We start from the raw sequence: 16637 nt of genomic DNA on the forward strand, positions 1-16637 counted from the left end.
AATCGCAAGATGTCGAATTCTTCTGAGGCCTAATGGGCATATTAAGAATTTTATATTATAATGTCTTCTGTTTTTTATACATTGTAAAAAGTAGACTCTAATACTATATGGAATTATTTTTATAATATGTACTTAATCTGCTTGCTCGCATAAAAGGGGAGAAACTATTTTCATATTTAAAAATATATATAATGTACTTTCATATTAACGTTTTCTCTTTCTCTTTATATCCCGAATTACATGATTATAAAAGACTTATTTCAAAATGCCTTTGTACTCTACAGTAGAATATAGCATTTCTCCTGGGTATTCTCTTTATGAAGATGAAAATGGTAATAATATACTCCAGAATATATGGCATACAATTTACGATTCAAAGGGTATGATGATGAGTAGCCTGCTGGTTTATCTGTATGGCGAAAATTTTGGAATAAAAAGAATAAAATTTCAATGTACATTTACAGTAGGCCGCCTATATATTGCCTCGGCAATATTGAAACAACACCAGTTTGGAATCAAACCGATGCTGTTTAATACTAATTGGTGTTGTATAAACACATATCTGGTGTTAGACCAAAACAGAACTGGTGTTGTTTAACACTACTCTAGTGTGGACATAATAGATTCCAGGCTGGTGCTAAATCAACACCGGAGTTTTTGCAGTGTAACCCCTTCCTGATAAACTCTGTATATTGAGAATCGTTAATTGAATGATCCATCGAAATGATACTAGAATTATGATACTTGAAACTACTTTGGCAGCATATTTCACTTCATTATACCAAGTCGCCATTTCCAAGCATTCGAAAGAAAATAAGAATCAAAGTTAAGTTGCGCATGTACCACGGAGTGTTTTTTATTTTTAATTATAATATTATATAATGTATAAAATGTGCTTCCAGTGTCTGTGTTTTTGTGTGCAACACAATAGCGTAACTAAGGGGGGGGGGGGGCAGGGATGCAGACTGCCCCCCTGACGAGTCACAACTCATGCAGGGGACCTATCCCTGCCCCCCCCCCCCCCACCTGACGAGTGACATTTGGTAAGAAATCCCTTTTTTTGTTTGAAGACCATTTTTTATCTTTTGCTTGTCAATTTTTTTGTGGTAAGAAATCCTTAATTTGTGGTTGAAGACCTTTTTTTTTTGCTTGTCAAATTTTTTCGCGGACGAAATATCCTCCACAAAATTTGCCCCCTTCTGGAAAATCCTAGGTACGCCAGTGGTGCAAGATTATATATTATCTATTTTCTAAGCCATGAAAACGTGTGTTTTTTTAGTGAAACATAATTATATGGTATAAAATTATGATTAAAAAAAAATCCATATCAGAAAGAGAGAGAGAGTTAAGAGAGCATACTACACAGCAAAAACTGTGGTGTTAACCGGTGTACATAGAGGACCACACCAGTTATTTTACAACGGTGTTAAATTGACAAAGTTCGTGTAACACCTACAGGTGTTATTACAACACCTTTGGTTCTTACATTCTTTGGTGTTATGTTATGTTATGTTATGTTATCTCTAGGGTGTAATTTTAACATCTGAGGGTGTGGTCCTCTATTAACACCACAGTTTTGACAGTGTGCAGAATACGGCAAGAAATAGGAGCTCAGCAATGACAATTGTGAGTCGTTCAATCAAGTAATTCAGATATTGTTTGGTTAGATATTATTTTCATTACTTTCATATTAAAAAAAGGTGCTTAAACTCTATTATTGTGCTCGCACTTCGCGCTCGCATTATAAGACTGCACTGCAAAAACTCTGGTGTTGATTTAACACCAACCCGGAATCTACATGTATATATGTCCACACCAGAGAAGTGTTAAACAACACCAATTTCGTTTTGGTCTAACACCAGATAGGTGTTTATACAACACCAATTAGTAGTAAAACAGCATCGGTTTGATTACAAACTGGTGTTGTTTCAATACTTCTCTGGCGTGGACATAATTATGTAGATTCCGGGCTGGTGTTAAATCAACACCGGAGTTTTTGCAGTGTGGTGACATACATATTATTTTAATGAGTCACTGGAAACCATCATTAACGGATCGCTTTTCAGATCAGTATATATAAAAATTTTCAGCTCATTCTCGCAATATCCTCTGATGAGTCATTGCAAATTGTAATTACCAGGGGCCTTTTTCAGATCAGTGTATTGACATCTTTAGCTCGCGCTTCGCGCTCGCATTAATTATTTAGTTAGATACATACCTTGTGCATGATTATAAAATACTACTTAGAATATTAAATATCATATCATTATACATGAAATATGAAGAACGAAATTGGATCGCGTTTCCGAGTTCGCGTTATTTCCCGCCTTATCTCTTGTTATCTTGTGTGTAAGAAAAAAACTTAAAATGTTAAAACTTCAGTCTTTTGAGAGGAATGCCCCCTTGAAAAAAAAAGCAATCGGCGGCCAAAGGGGGAAAATTTGAAGTTTCAAGATTATTTCTCTGATTTCAAATCCAAACATAAAGGATTACAATCAAATAAAATCAACAAATTTTAACAAATTATCAAACAAAAGTTACATTGATAAATTATTTTTTAGCAATAAACAGAGTCACATATTAAACAAAACGGAAAAGGGAAAAGAACATAACAAAATAGAGCAAAAGAAGAAATGAAACAAAGGACTGTCAGAAATTGTTTGACTCCACTATCTGTCACTTTACAGGGCATAATTATAAACAAAACAATCATCAGGTACTTATTTTTCGTTCTGATTATCAACTCCATAATTTGTTAAATATTTGTAATTGCGCCAATTTGAGGCCATGCTATTAATATACTTGGATCGCAAATCATATATTTTATTTATTCCAGTGAACCGATGCATATTTTAAACATATCCGTTTCTTTGGGCGCTAACAAAAACTTAAATTTTCAACATCATTGTATTCAATGAGATCTGGTATTACGTGTTTTATCTTGTCAATCAAATTGGTACTGGGATTATCGAGATTTTTTTCATTGGGTATTAAAGTGATAATGAAAATATTCTTCTGCCAACTCCTGCCCCTCCCTCCATCGGCGAAAGCTGGATCCGCCCCTGGGTATATGGATTTTTAACTTGCACACACTGTTAATAAAAACCCTGATTTTACAGGGGAAAAAAGAAGATTTTGCAGAAAGCAATAACAGAATCATTCTGTCAATTCATAAAACAGGAATTTTTCTGCAATTTAACAGAACAGGTCTGTTTAAAAAGAGGGAAAGGGGGTTTTATTTAAGGAAATTGTTTACAGTAAAGTTAAGTGTGAAGTGAGGTCAGGTGTGGGGGATGAGTTTATTAGAGGGTGAAGAGGGTCGTTTATTGGTCGGCGTTTATACCACGTGGTCTTAATGTTTTGAGTTTGTGTATCCAATGAGATTCCCTTTTAATGATGGTGTCGTGTTTCTTGTTTTTTACTATTTTGATGGCAGTGATGTTAATGTTGTGTACTGTATGTCCGTTTACTTACTAGTAAACGCTAAATCACCACAAATGGAAACAGAAAATCACAACGGAAACAACCAAACAAATAATCATAACACCAGTGACACGACATGCACCTTTATCACAGACACGTCAACACCAGAGCTAGGGTTCTACAAATACAAAGCAAAAAAATGTTCACTTCACCATCACATCCAAGAAACAACCACATTCACAAGTTCAGTCACTGGACAAAAATTCAACATACGCGATCACATAAACTGCAAATCCTCATGGGTCATCTACTTCCTAACATGCACTAAATGCAACATGCAATACGTTGGAAAGACTGAAACAACACTATACACACGACTAAATAACACTAGATCAGAAGTAACTTATTACAACAAAAACAAACCCAACAGCAAAACCCTCCCATACACCATACATTTTAACCTTCCCGGGCATACAGTACACAACATTAACATCACTGCCATCGAAATAGTAAAAAACAAGAAACACGACACCATCATGAAAAGGGAATCTCATTGGATACACAAACTCAAAACATTAAGACCACGTGGTATAAACGCCGACCAATAAACGACCCTCTTCTCCCTCTAATTAACTCATCCCCACACACCTGACCTCACTTCACACTTAACTTTACTGTCAACAATGCACTATATACTTACGGACCTTACGGTAACTATATATTCTATACTTCGTTACATATTGACTCACCATTACCTTATATGAATAATTGGTTATTATTTATGGACTATAATTACTTATCTCCGTTATATATGGCATTGTATATTATCATTGTTATTAGTAGGCCTATATTTTGTATTTTATATATTGGTTTAGATCCTGATGAAGGGCATGTGTCCGAAAGCTTGATGAAGACAGGTATTGACCTTGCTACGGCCCTCTCCATACTCTTGATCTCGAATATAATTATGAAGGAGACACGTACACGTACATCGCCAAGATTGATCACACACACACACACACCCTCACACACACACACACACACACACACATATATATATATATATATATATATATATATATATATATATATATATATATATATATATATATATATGTATACATATATATATTTATATACATAACATCACACTTTGCGTTCGCATTATTTATTTAGGCCCTGTGAGATACCTTCATTGTGTTTTTGAGAATAAATTTAAGATTTTCTGTAACTTTCGTCTGTAGACCGTAACAATTATCTTGGTGCCCCCTACCAAAGTTTAAGCCGCCCCCCCCCGTGCGCCCCTGCTGAATAAATCCCAGCTACTCAACTGATGAGGAGATTAAGTCGTTTGCCTCCGAGATTGCACTATTTCCAATAGGTTATCAATAACATTATTGAAGAAAATTCTAAAACGATTCGTATGAAATGACAGCTCCCGCTCACACAATTCTAGTAAGCCGGGCCCCTCTATGAAACCACCAATTGATTAAAACAGAAAATTAATGGATTTTTTTTTCATGAACACATATCATTAAAAAGAATCGGCATGCGTGTTACTCATGGCATAATCTAAGTTACTATAAGATCAACTTTCACGAGAAATCTCGTTACTAATTAATTATTGTTTCTTTTATTATTTTCTGTTTTTCAGTTTCACACAATCTCACCAGTTGTAATCGATTACCTGTACTGAACCAATTCATTAGAGCATGGATCTATGCTTATAGTTCAATTTCTATATTATATTTGTTTAATTTTCACAACTCATTAGCTAAAATTTAAGCATTTTATTTATATTACACATAATGATATATATTTTTAACATATTATATTATAATATAACAATGTAAATAAAAATTAATAACAATAAAAGCTATGCGATATTTACTAGCATAATTATTTATATAAGAGTATATATAATTTTAATATTCATACATCGATCATACTACGAAATTTAGCAAATTAACATTGGTATTTTGGTAGTGGACTGCGTACGGTATGCATTCACTAATGTTAATACACTACTCAAAAAAACTTAAGGACCACTTTTTAAAACGTACATAAAGATTTTATACAAGGTGTTTTATTTCTGGAAATACCTCAGTACAACTGTCCTAAATGTCCTTAAACACGCTGTAATCAATTTCACGCATGGGTGGTTTCAGTTGTTGCACAATGTCTCTCGCATCACTGCACATCCTGAAAAGTGGGCCCCGAGGGGTATCAGCTACCGACATGAAGTGGTAAAAACGAATGTCTGAGTGTCTTTCAGGCAGTTCAGTAACGAGTGTGACCACCTCCTGCAGCAATAACGGCTTCACAGCGCTGTCTCATGGAGCTGATGAGGCGATTGATGTCTCTGACGTCCAGTGCATCCCATGCAGCCTCCAGAGCCACACCCAGCTGCTGCAGTCCAAGTGGATGGGCTTCGAGCTGCTCGAGACTCCTCCCCATCATGTCCCAGACGTGCTCTATCGGGTTTAAGTCCGGGGACCTCGCTGGCCACTTCATACGCTCAATCCCCTGGCCCTCAAGGAACTCGGTCACCACCCTAGCTCGGTGGGCACGGGCATTGTCATCCATGAAAATGATGTTTTGTCCCACATTTTCTGCAAATGGCACCACTATAGGTTCAAGGACCTCATCCCTGTACCTCACTCCTGTCATTGCTCCCCCTGGGACCACGTAGAGACGAGTACGGTTGGCGTAGGTGATGCCTCCCCACACCATGACGCTGCCTCCCCCATAACGGTCATGTTCTGCAATACAGGGGTCTGCAAATCTCTCTCCTGGTCGCCTCCAGACTCTCGAACGTCCATCATTGTGGTCAAGGGAAAATCTGCTCTCATCTGTGAACAGAACTCTACGCCATTGCTGTCTGGTCCATCTGACATGCTCCCGGGCCCAGTTGAGACGAATTCTTCTGTGAGCAGGGGTGAGTGGGACACACTGAGCTGGCCGTCTGGCATGCATATTGGCTCTGTGAAGTCGGTTACGGATTGTTTGAGTGGAAACAATCACTCCAGTTGCTGCAGCGAAGTCATTGTTGAGGCGGCGTGCACTGTGAAAGCGGTTGCGGAGGCTGAGATTCGTCAAGTAGCGATCATCTCTAGGGGTTGTCGAAACTGGTCGGCCACTGCGGGGTCTCTCGGAGTATAGCCCTGTCTCTCGGTGTCTTTGATTTGCTCTGCTAATGACACTGTGTGACACGCCCATCATTCTGGCTACTCTTCGCTGACTGAGGCCAGCTTCCAGCATCCCTAGGGCTCTGGCTACATCTGTTTCACTTAGGTGGTGTCTTGGCATTGCTGTTGTAGGCAAGTTGTTGATTGTACAGACTAAAGACGGAAAATGCTTTGGAAGACACTTGTCTTATGGCCCACTGCAATGATGCCAGAGACATCATGAAAGAACTGCATGTGTGAAATTGATGTCATTGTGTTTGATGGCATTCTGGACAGCTGTATCTTGGCATTGCTATTGTCAGCAAGTTGTTGATTGTAGAGACTAAAGACAGAAAATGCTTTGGAAGCCACTTTTGTACGGGCACATTGCAATGATGCAAGAGACATGAAAGAACTGCACGTGTGAAATTGATTTCATTGTGTTTGATGGCATCCTGGACAGCTGGATAGCAATGCCAAGACACCACCTAAGTGAAACAGATGTAGCCAGAGCCCTAGGGATGCTGGAAGCTGGCCTCAGTCAGCGAAGAGTAGCCATAATGATGGGCGTGTCACACAGTGTCATTAGCAGAGCAAATCAAAGACACCGAGAGACAGGGCTATACTCCGAGAGACCCCGCAGTGGCCGACCAGTTTCGACAACCCCTAGAGATGATCGCTACTTGACGAATCTCAGCCTCCGCAACCGCTTTCACAGTGCACGCCGCCTCAACAATGACTTCGCTGCAGCAACTGGAGTGATTGTTTCCACTCAAACAATCCGTAACCGACTTCACAGAGCCAATATGCATGCCAGACGGCCAGCTCAGTGTGTCCCACTCACCCCTGCTCACAGAAGAATTCGTCTCAACTGGGCCCGGGAGCATGTCAGATGGACCAGACAGCAATGGCGTAGAGTTCTGTTCACAGATGAGAGCAGATTTTCCCTTGACCACAATGATGGACGTTCGAGAGTCTGGAGGCGACCAGGAGAGAGATTTGCAGACCCCTGTATTGCAGAACATGACCGTTATGGGGGAGGCAGCGTCATGGTGTGGGGAGGCATCACCTACGCCAACCGTACTCGTCTCTACGTGGTCCCAGGGGGAGCAATGACAGGAGTGAGGTACAGGGATGAGGTCCTTGAACCTATAGTGGTGCCATTTGCAGAAAATGTGGGACAAAACATCATTTTCATGGATGACAATGCCCGTGCCCACCGAGCTAGGGTGGTGACCGAGTTCCTTGAGGGCCAGGGGATTGAGCGTATGGAGTGGCCAGCGAGGTCCCCGGACTTAAACCCGATAGAGCACGTCTGGGACATGATGGGGAGGAGTCTCGAGCAGCTCGAAGCCCATCCACTTGGACTGCAGCAGCTGGGTGTGGCTCTGGAGGCTGCATGGGATGCACTGGACGTCAGAGACATCAATCGCCTCATCAGCTCCATGAGACAGCGCTGTGAAGCCGTTATTGCTGCAGGAGGTGGTCACACTCGTTACTGAACTGCCTGAAAGACACTCAGACATTCGTTTTTACCACTTCATGTCGGTAGCTGATACCCCTCGGGGCCCACTTTTCAGGATGTGCAGTGATGCGAGAGACATTGTGCAACAACTGAAACCACCCATGCGTGAAATTGATTACAGCGTGTTTAAGGACATTTAGGACAGTTGTACTGAGGTATTTCCAGAAATAAAACACCTTGTATAAAATCTTTATGTACGTTTTAAAAAGTGGTCCTTAACTTTTTTTGAGTAGTGTATGTTAGGATCGACAGGCATACCGTAAAGAAGTCGTTAAGTAGGACAGTTAATTCGTTGTAAGATGACTCCTCAAATGTCTGTTTAGATGTATGATGAAATATGTGACAGAAAATTCTGGAGTAAGTTGTGTAACTGCTGAGATAAAAAGCCAAACAAGCATGACATTCTTTCCACAGAACAATCATTTTCTTCGCCAAATTTTGCCTGAACGTGCAACACACGACATGCACGAAGGGGTTTCAGAAACACCATGTGTTACTTGCTTCGTTTTGCCAAAGTTGAGCAAAATAGTCAAAATTATGAAAAATGTTATGGTCACTAGAATAGTTATTTGTTAAAAAGTATTCTAATACTAGTACCTACTTGTATGTTTAAGATTATATATTAATTTACTAAATAATTTGGCAGTGAATCTCGTACGTTATGAGATCACTAAATTAAAGAAAATGAAAGCTTTGGAATGATCAAGATAATTTGTGCAAAATCAAAAAATCAAAGAAACCGATCTATAATTGAGTTAATAATGAGAAAGTTGAAGGTCAAGTCCACCACAGGAAAATGTTGATTGGAATAAATAGAGAAAAATCCAACAAGCATAACGCTGAAAATTTCATCAAAATCGGATGTAAAACAAGAAAGTTTTGACATTTCAAAGTTTCGCCTATTTTTCAAAAAACAGTGATATGCACAACCAAGTGACACGCAAACATGGCAAATGAGACAGTCGATGATGTCCCTCACTCACTATTTCTTTTGTTTTTTACTATTTGAATTATACAATATTTCATTTTTTACAAATTTGACAATATGGACCAACTTGACTGAACCATATAGTATTAAACAATGCTAATTCCATATGTTCAGGGAGGAATTATTGCTGTTTCACTTGACAATGAGGACAAAATGAGAATGTTTCATATTTCATATAATAAAATACAAAAGAAATAGTGAGTGGATGACATCATCAGTCTCCTCATTTGCATACCGACCAGGATGTACATATAACTGTTTTGTGAAATTAAGCGAAACTTTAAAATGTCATAACTTTCTTATTTTACATCCGATTTTGATGAAATTTTCAGTGTTATGTTTGTTGGATAAATAAACTTTTTGTTGGGGTGGACTTGTCCTTTAAGAGAATTTGAAGTTTAAATAATTACTGTATTTTAATATAGATCCTCCCATTGGCAATGCGACAAAAAAGTGTGATGTTACATGTAAACAACTTTGCCATTACTTTTGTATATAATTCACCTAAACTGCCTCTTTTATCTGTCATATATCAGTAGATCGTGTGTTCTTTCTATAGTGAGAGCATGTTATGCATATTTTTGGATGAATATATTATGGATAAGGAGTTTGTATCACCATATGAAAGAGCAGAACGATACATTTTGGAGGCATTTTATGGTCCATCACAGCGGCTGATCCAACTTTCGCTAATAGGGGGGTGGGGGATTTCGATTTTTTTTATTTTACCCATATTTCCCCAATCGGCCGCTCAAAGTTGATTTTTATTTGTTTATTTGAAGGGGTAGTCCTAACAGTCACTTCTTATCTTTATTTCCACGAAACATAAATAATAATCTCATATAAGCCCTAATTGAATAGTACGAGCGCGAAACGCGAGCTAATTTTTAAAGCAAATATTATGTATTTTGTCCTAAAAATTGAACATTCGATCTGAGCAATATTGTGATCGTGAACAAGATGTGTATGTAACTAAAAAATTACTGCGAGCGCGAATCGCAAGCAACAATTTTTAATGTACGATCTGGCCTGATGGAAAACAGATCTTAAGGACTGTTTGCAGTTACCCATCAAAACGATACATATTTCAACAATCAAATAATGCGAGCACGAAGCGCGAACTGAAAATTTTTGACATTTTGACCTAAAAATTTGACATTCCAAGCACTTTTTGTAATTATAAACATGATAGGTATATAACTAAACATTTCATGCGAGCGCGAAGCGTGAGCGAAAAAAAATAGATTTAGACCTAAAACGGTTTCGTAAATCACGAAACGGATGACTAATTGGGTATCTTCATACAATAATAATGCGGGCACGAAGCGCGAGAAGCAATTTGTGATATTATGATATGAAACTGGATAATTCAAGTGCCTTTTAAATAAAGAACAAACTGCGTATCTGTTGTGTGCGCGTGTTTTTGAGATTTCGACCTAGAATCTGGGCATTCTAAATGCATTCCTTTCATTATGAAAATCAATAATGCGCAAGCGCGAGCTGAAAAAATTGATGGCGATTTGAATAGGGTCAATTTAAGCACTATTTCAAGTATCGTAGGAAATTTGTAAAGTGGATATGGATTGTACTTCACAAATGATGCGGGTGCGAAGCGCGAGCCGATTTCTTAAAATTATTATTTAGACCAAGCACCCGGGGAAATTGTACGGACATTTTGTCATCAGATGAAAATGAAAATGACTATTTTCCTGTTCCTCTTCCTGAGTGCGAGATGAAACTTGTCGACATTTTTTTTGGTTGCCAAAAATAGGGAGGGGGGGGGGGGGCGGCTTGCCCCCGCCCCCAGCCTCTCTTAGATCTGCGCCTGCATCAAATGGAAAGTTGTTTATGTGACAGCACACATCTTTGTTGCATTGCCAATTGGAAGATCTCCATAGCATGACAACATTCAAATGGTCACAACTTCATCATTATTAATTGTCTGTTTTTTCTTAAAATTTTTGATCGTATTCTTTGATTTTTCTGATTCCACACAAGCCCATCTTTTTCAAAGTTTTCATTTCCCTTTAAACAGTCATATTCAAAAGGATTTTGATCTTAATTTTAATTATTAAGTACATTGTTTCTATTCATGATAATCAATAAACTTAGGTAGAATAACAGTAATAATAGGAACAATAATTATATTATATTTCACCTTATAAAAACCGTTCTGCGGCCCCTGTCATAAATGCATGAATGCCATTTTCATTTGAAAAGTCGGGGAGTGGGGGGGGGGGGAGTGACGATAGACGGCACTCATTGTGGTCGCGTAAAAGGTTCGTATGTGTGTTTGATTTTGTTTTAACAGACTTTTAATAGTCAGAGATGTTTATTATGGGAAGACCTTTAACGCCACCATCCGGAAGACGTGACCAGGGCTTGAACCTCGAACTTCTGTATCAATTCGTAACTTCACCATGTAGCTAGGATTACAGGCGCACATTACAACGTTGAACACTAGCAAGTGATACACAACACACAGATCGTTCCCACTTTAAAAAGACTGGGCTATCTTGAAACGCCGAAGACGGGGGGAGGGGGGGGGGGGAGACTTCGACTGCGCAATCACGACGAAAATCGGCATGCATGTTACTCATGGCATAATCTACGAAACTATAAGATCAACTTCTATGAGAAATCTCGTAACTAATTAATATTGTTTCTTTTATTATTTTCTGTTTTTCATTTTCACACAATCTCCCCTGTTCTAATCGATTACTTGTAATGGATCAATCGATTATAGTTCAATTTCGTTATTTTTTAAAAATATTTTTCACGACAGCTCGTTACCAGTAGAATGTGGGATTTTATATATCATATATATTTATATATTTTAACATCTTTAGGCTAAGATAACAATGTAAACAAATCGTTTATAACAAAAAAAATATGTTACTCACTAGCATAATTATCTATTTAAAAATAAATAATTATGATATTGTTTCGAATGTTACATTAATCTTAATCTTATAATTTAATTTAACATTATTTTGGCAGTGGACTGCATATGTTTGAAGTTCACTACGTGTGTGTATTTCAGTTGTGTCAGACGTGTATCAATCAGATATGATTATTTACGTCTGGGACCGACCTTTAACGTCACCATCCGAAAGACGTGACCGGGGTTCGAACCTCTGCATCAATTTGTAACTTCCCCACATAGCTTGGATTACAGGCGCACGCCACATCGAATAACTAGGATAGGTAAACATACTAATAAGAAATCGTCAAGTCGGACAGTTAACTTTATCAATTGACTATCCAAATGTCTGTCTGAATGATGAAATAACAGAAGATTCTGGATAAAATTGTGTAACTGATAAGATAAAAAGACAAACAAGAATGACATTTCACAAACTTGTCGGGACCTTTCCACTCCAATGATAATACACTGTTCCACGTAGGATTTATTTTTCAATTTACATTATACTAATACATTTATGTAATATTGACTGGTATTGAGGGGAATATCAAATATGTCGCCCGCAACAGAAGTCCTTAGACGAGGGCAATATGGTTCTTTTAAGGGCAACATATTTCCCGGAAGAAGACCCAGTCAATATTATTATTATCACCTAAGGCTGTACAATGTGTAATTCAAGCAATTATAAATTTTGGAACAATTTAAATGCATGTTTGCTAATCACTACCGGGATCACTACTTCTGATTTTAGGTTATTCACGAACTTAGCGAAGTACCCTTAATATTTGTGACGTATTTACCTTGCAGTCGCGCACGCGCACATGCACTGAACACGTAGAAATCATGCAATTGGGTTTGTTATGCCGGGACGTGCATTATCTACAATGTGTTGATTCATAAACTGGTTCCAGCCAGTTTTCTCAAACACTGAAATTAGCGATCAAAATCGAATCCTACTGCGCAATGCATTAGCAAAAATATGGCCAATATTGCCTTCTGTTTTGTACAGGATTTCTATAGGCAAAGCCCGAGGAGGGCAACATGGCAAATGTTTACCTCGTTGGTTTCGGATTCAAAGTAGCGAGCGAAATATGGCTTTTATTTATCTCCTAAAATGCCTTGTATCGGTATAAAAACCGTTCTTTGGCCTCAGTAATAAATGCATCGATAACCTGTGTTGACTCAATCGATTATAGTTTAATTCCATTATTATGAAAAAAATCTCACGACAACTCGTCATCTAAAGTTTTGGGTTTTTATATCACATGTTAAAAAAAAAATAAAAAAATTGATTTAAAAGAAAGCAAACGTTCTATTTAAGAAGAAAAAATAGTCACTAGCATAATTATTTTTAAAGATTATTATGAATAATGACATTGGATCATACTATGAAACTACCTAACTATATACTGTTATTATTATTTTGGCAGTGAACTGCATACGTTATAAGTTCACTAATAGGAAGATAGTCAGGTATATTTTGAAAAGGTTGTCAAGACAGGATAGTTAACATTATAAGATGTCTCTCCAAATGTCTGTTTGTATAAATGATGAAATATGTGACAGAAGAATCTGGAGAAAATTGTGTAACTGCTGACATAAAAAGCCAGGCAAGCATGACATTTCACAAACTAGGCGGGACATTTTTACTCCTATAATAATACACTGTTCCATGTGGGATCTTTTTTCACCTTATAATTCATAATCACACAAAGTTCGGTTTATGCACTTGTGCCAGATTTAAATCTATGGTGACACCACATCTGATTTGTTGAAAACAAGACTGTTCATTGTTAATTGTTACCATTTGCTTCCGATTTGAAAGATAGCTTTCAAAAAGTTTTAGTGTTATTCCCCTTATCCCATATAAATTCAGTTTATTTAACAATATGCGATGATCTAAAGTATCAAAAGCCTTTGATAAATCCAAAAATAACCCAATCATTATCTCTCCATTATCTATTGAATTTACAACCTTATGGATAAGATTAACCAGTGCAGAAGAAGTAGAATGACCTGCTCTAAAACCATATTGGTTATTGCTGATAGTATTGCACATAGATATGAAATTATATAAACGATAAATACACCTCTCAAGTATTTTGGAAAATATTGTTAAAACAGATATTGGACGATAATTAGTCATGAATTCAGGTGTACCATTTTTAGAAACAGGGGTAACTCTCGCTAATTTCATTTGATCAGGAAAAATTCCCAGTTGAAAACACTGATTGAATATTGCACATAATGGGTTAACAATTAAATGTATTACACGCTTCACAACTTTAACATTAATTCCATCAAAACCGGCACTTGTCTACCAATTCTAAACAGTACGATGAGCATGGTATTTAAAATGTATCATATAAAAAAGAGAAATTTAAATGTTGCAGATAAAAAGATAATAATATGGTTTGGATGATTCATAGCTGGGAACGTAACATTTTTTTTAGTTTGCTACAGTAGGTATAGCATTAATGATAATAATAGAATGGACAAACTACTCTTCAGGTACAGTCCCTGATTAAAACTTTGATCATAAAGTGGATCTTCACCTAAGGCTTGTACAGATAATCTTTTTTTCAACTTCACGGACCTCCTATACTCAATTAAGTAATTGGCAGAGGCTTTTGGCTGCATATTCAGATCACTTTCCTCGAGTGATTATTGAATGGTTTACAAATGGATCTGTTTTGTCAAATAATACCTAATCACCCATGCATGTCCAACTTCCAAGGTTGTGTCTGTGTGGAGGCTGTAGCCCAAAGGTGCCAAAGCTGTGAGTTCGACAAGTTTCTGTTGAAATTTTAATACTATTTAATAAGGGTCAGAAGTTTAATCACAGGTATTAAGATGTCACTTTCAATCTTATATCTGTCAAGAAATCAGAGGGATGAAAGTATGGAAACTTGGGATCTTAAGCCTTAATATGGTTGTTATTTACCTGATTGCTAAGAAAGCATGAATACTTGAAAGCAAACAACCAGAGGACCGACAGCTTAATGTCCTCTCCAAGACCTGGTAATGAGGATGCGCCTTACAAAAGAGCACTAATCACTAGCGTACCTACGGGGGGGGGGGGGGGCAGGGGGGGGGGCACTCTGCCCCCCCTGACGAGCCACAACCCATACAAAAGACATATACCTGCCCCCCCTGACGAGCATAAAAGACCTCTTTGGCCCCCCCCCACCTGATGAGCTTGAAGCTTGAAGACCTTTTTTTTTTTTTTTTTTTTTTTTTTGTTTTTTTTTTTTTGCTTGTCAAATTTTTTTTTGGAACGAAAGCCAATATTTTTTTATTGAAGACCTTTTTTTTTTTTTTTTTTTTAACGAAAACCTATATTTTTTTATTGAAGATCTTTTTTTTTTTTTTTTTTTTTTGCTTGTCAAATTTTTTTGCGGCCGATTTTGCCCCCCCCCCTGTGGAAAATCCTAGGTACGCCACAGGCACTAATGTACCAAGTGGGAATCAAATCCAGGTCAGCGGAATCCGAAACCCCCTCTCTACCGACTGAGCTATCATTCCTGATTAGGCCAAAAAAAAGGACAAGAAAACCATAAAGGATAGAAAGGCTTACTAACATGACTAAATTGGGAGATGTTTTCTATGTCTAAGTGTCATTATGTAATATGTCATGAGGTTTGCACACATCTGCTGAATAGAGACAACCAGGGAGGGGCATACAATAAAAGTCCCTGAATATGGAGAGGAGGCATATCAGCCTAAGTAGTCTTTGATGTTATCCTTCGGGTATTTTCGGCTACAGCGATAGTGTCAGTGACTCCGGCTGTTAAGAACTGTTTGTTTGTTTGTATTTCCGAATCAGATAAAAAAAAATACAATATACAAGAGAGATACATACAATAACGGAGGATCATCCAATTCAGCTGTATTTACAAAATACTGCTGTTCTTTCTTGGGGTCCTACAAGAACTGATGCCTTAAATACTCAGTTTAAGAAAATACGTCTGAATGAAAAGACAAGGATTCCTCTCAACATGCATACATATGTAAAGGACATTGACAAAGGTAAAGCTTCGGAAAACAGGTACACTATTGTAGGACTTACACTAACGCTACTGTTTGTTCCATGGAGATTTAGATCAATGTACATCTTTAAAGACATCCGTATATGTCTGAGAAAATATCTAAAACTGATGTTATTGGGATGATACCCCTACAGTATTGGTAAAACATACTACTCTGTATTTGTAATGATGATTTGTTCAAATATTAAGGCTGGAACATCTAAAGGCATAATTTTGTATCACTGCTTGAATGGAGTGGAAAAAACATTGAATCAGGGTGTTGAATTGTGCAATAATCTCTAAAGTAATAATCACTCCTCAGTGTGCCAAAACGGACTCAGTGATGATCTGGCAAGTCTAACTCCTTACTGTGCTATAAATCATCTCTGTGCCGATCCAGAAAGACCCCAACTTAGTGTATTCCACTTTAAGAACAGAGAGCAGATACAAAACTGAGGGTCAGATTACCATCTGACCCACCTACAAGCAAACCTACCTTGGCGTCATTCTAGACCGTTCGTTTTCATAGAAAGAACATGCTGCCAAAACAAATGCAAAATTTGGAGCAAGGAATATCATT

The 16637-nt window shown here is 37.6% G+C and overlaps 1 protein-coding gene across 2 annotated transcripts in view; it reads left to right on the top strand.

Moving 5' to 3' along the window:
• The window catches only part of LOC129263698 (dnaJ homolog subfamily C member 5-like), a 13072-nt gene extending 12177 nt beyond the window's left edge, over positions 1-895 (top strand). For both annotated transcript variants that reach the window (XM_054901597.2, XM_064101161.1), the window contains exon 6: positions 1-895. This exon is cut by the window's left edge and continues 1166 nt beyond it. The gene's annotated coding sequence lies outside the window, so the exon portion shown is untranslated.
• The last annotated feature ends 15742 nt before the right edge of the window (positions 896-16637 follow it).

Source organism: Lytechinus pictus, chromosome 6 (genome assembly GCF_037042905.1).
Source record: "Lytechinus pictus isolate F3 Inbred chromosome 6, Lp3.0, whole genome shotgun sequence".
Taxonomy (NCBI): Eukaryota; Metazoa; Echinodermata; class Echinoidea; order Temnopleuroida; family Toxopneustidae; genus Lytechinus; species Lytechinus pictus.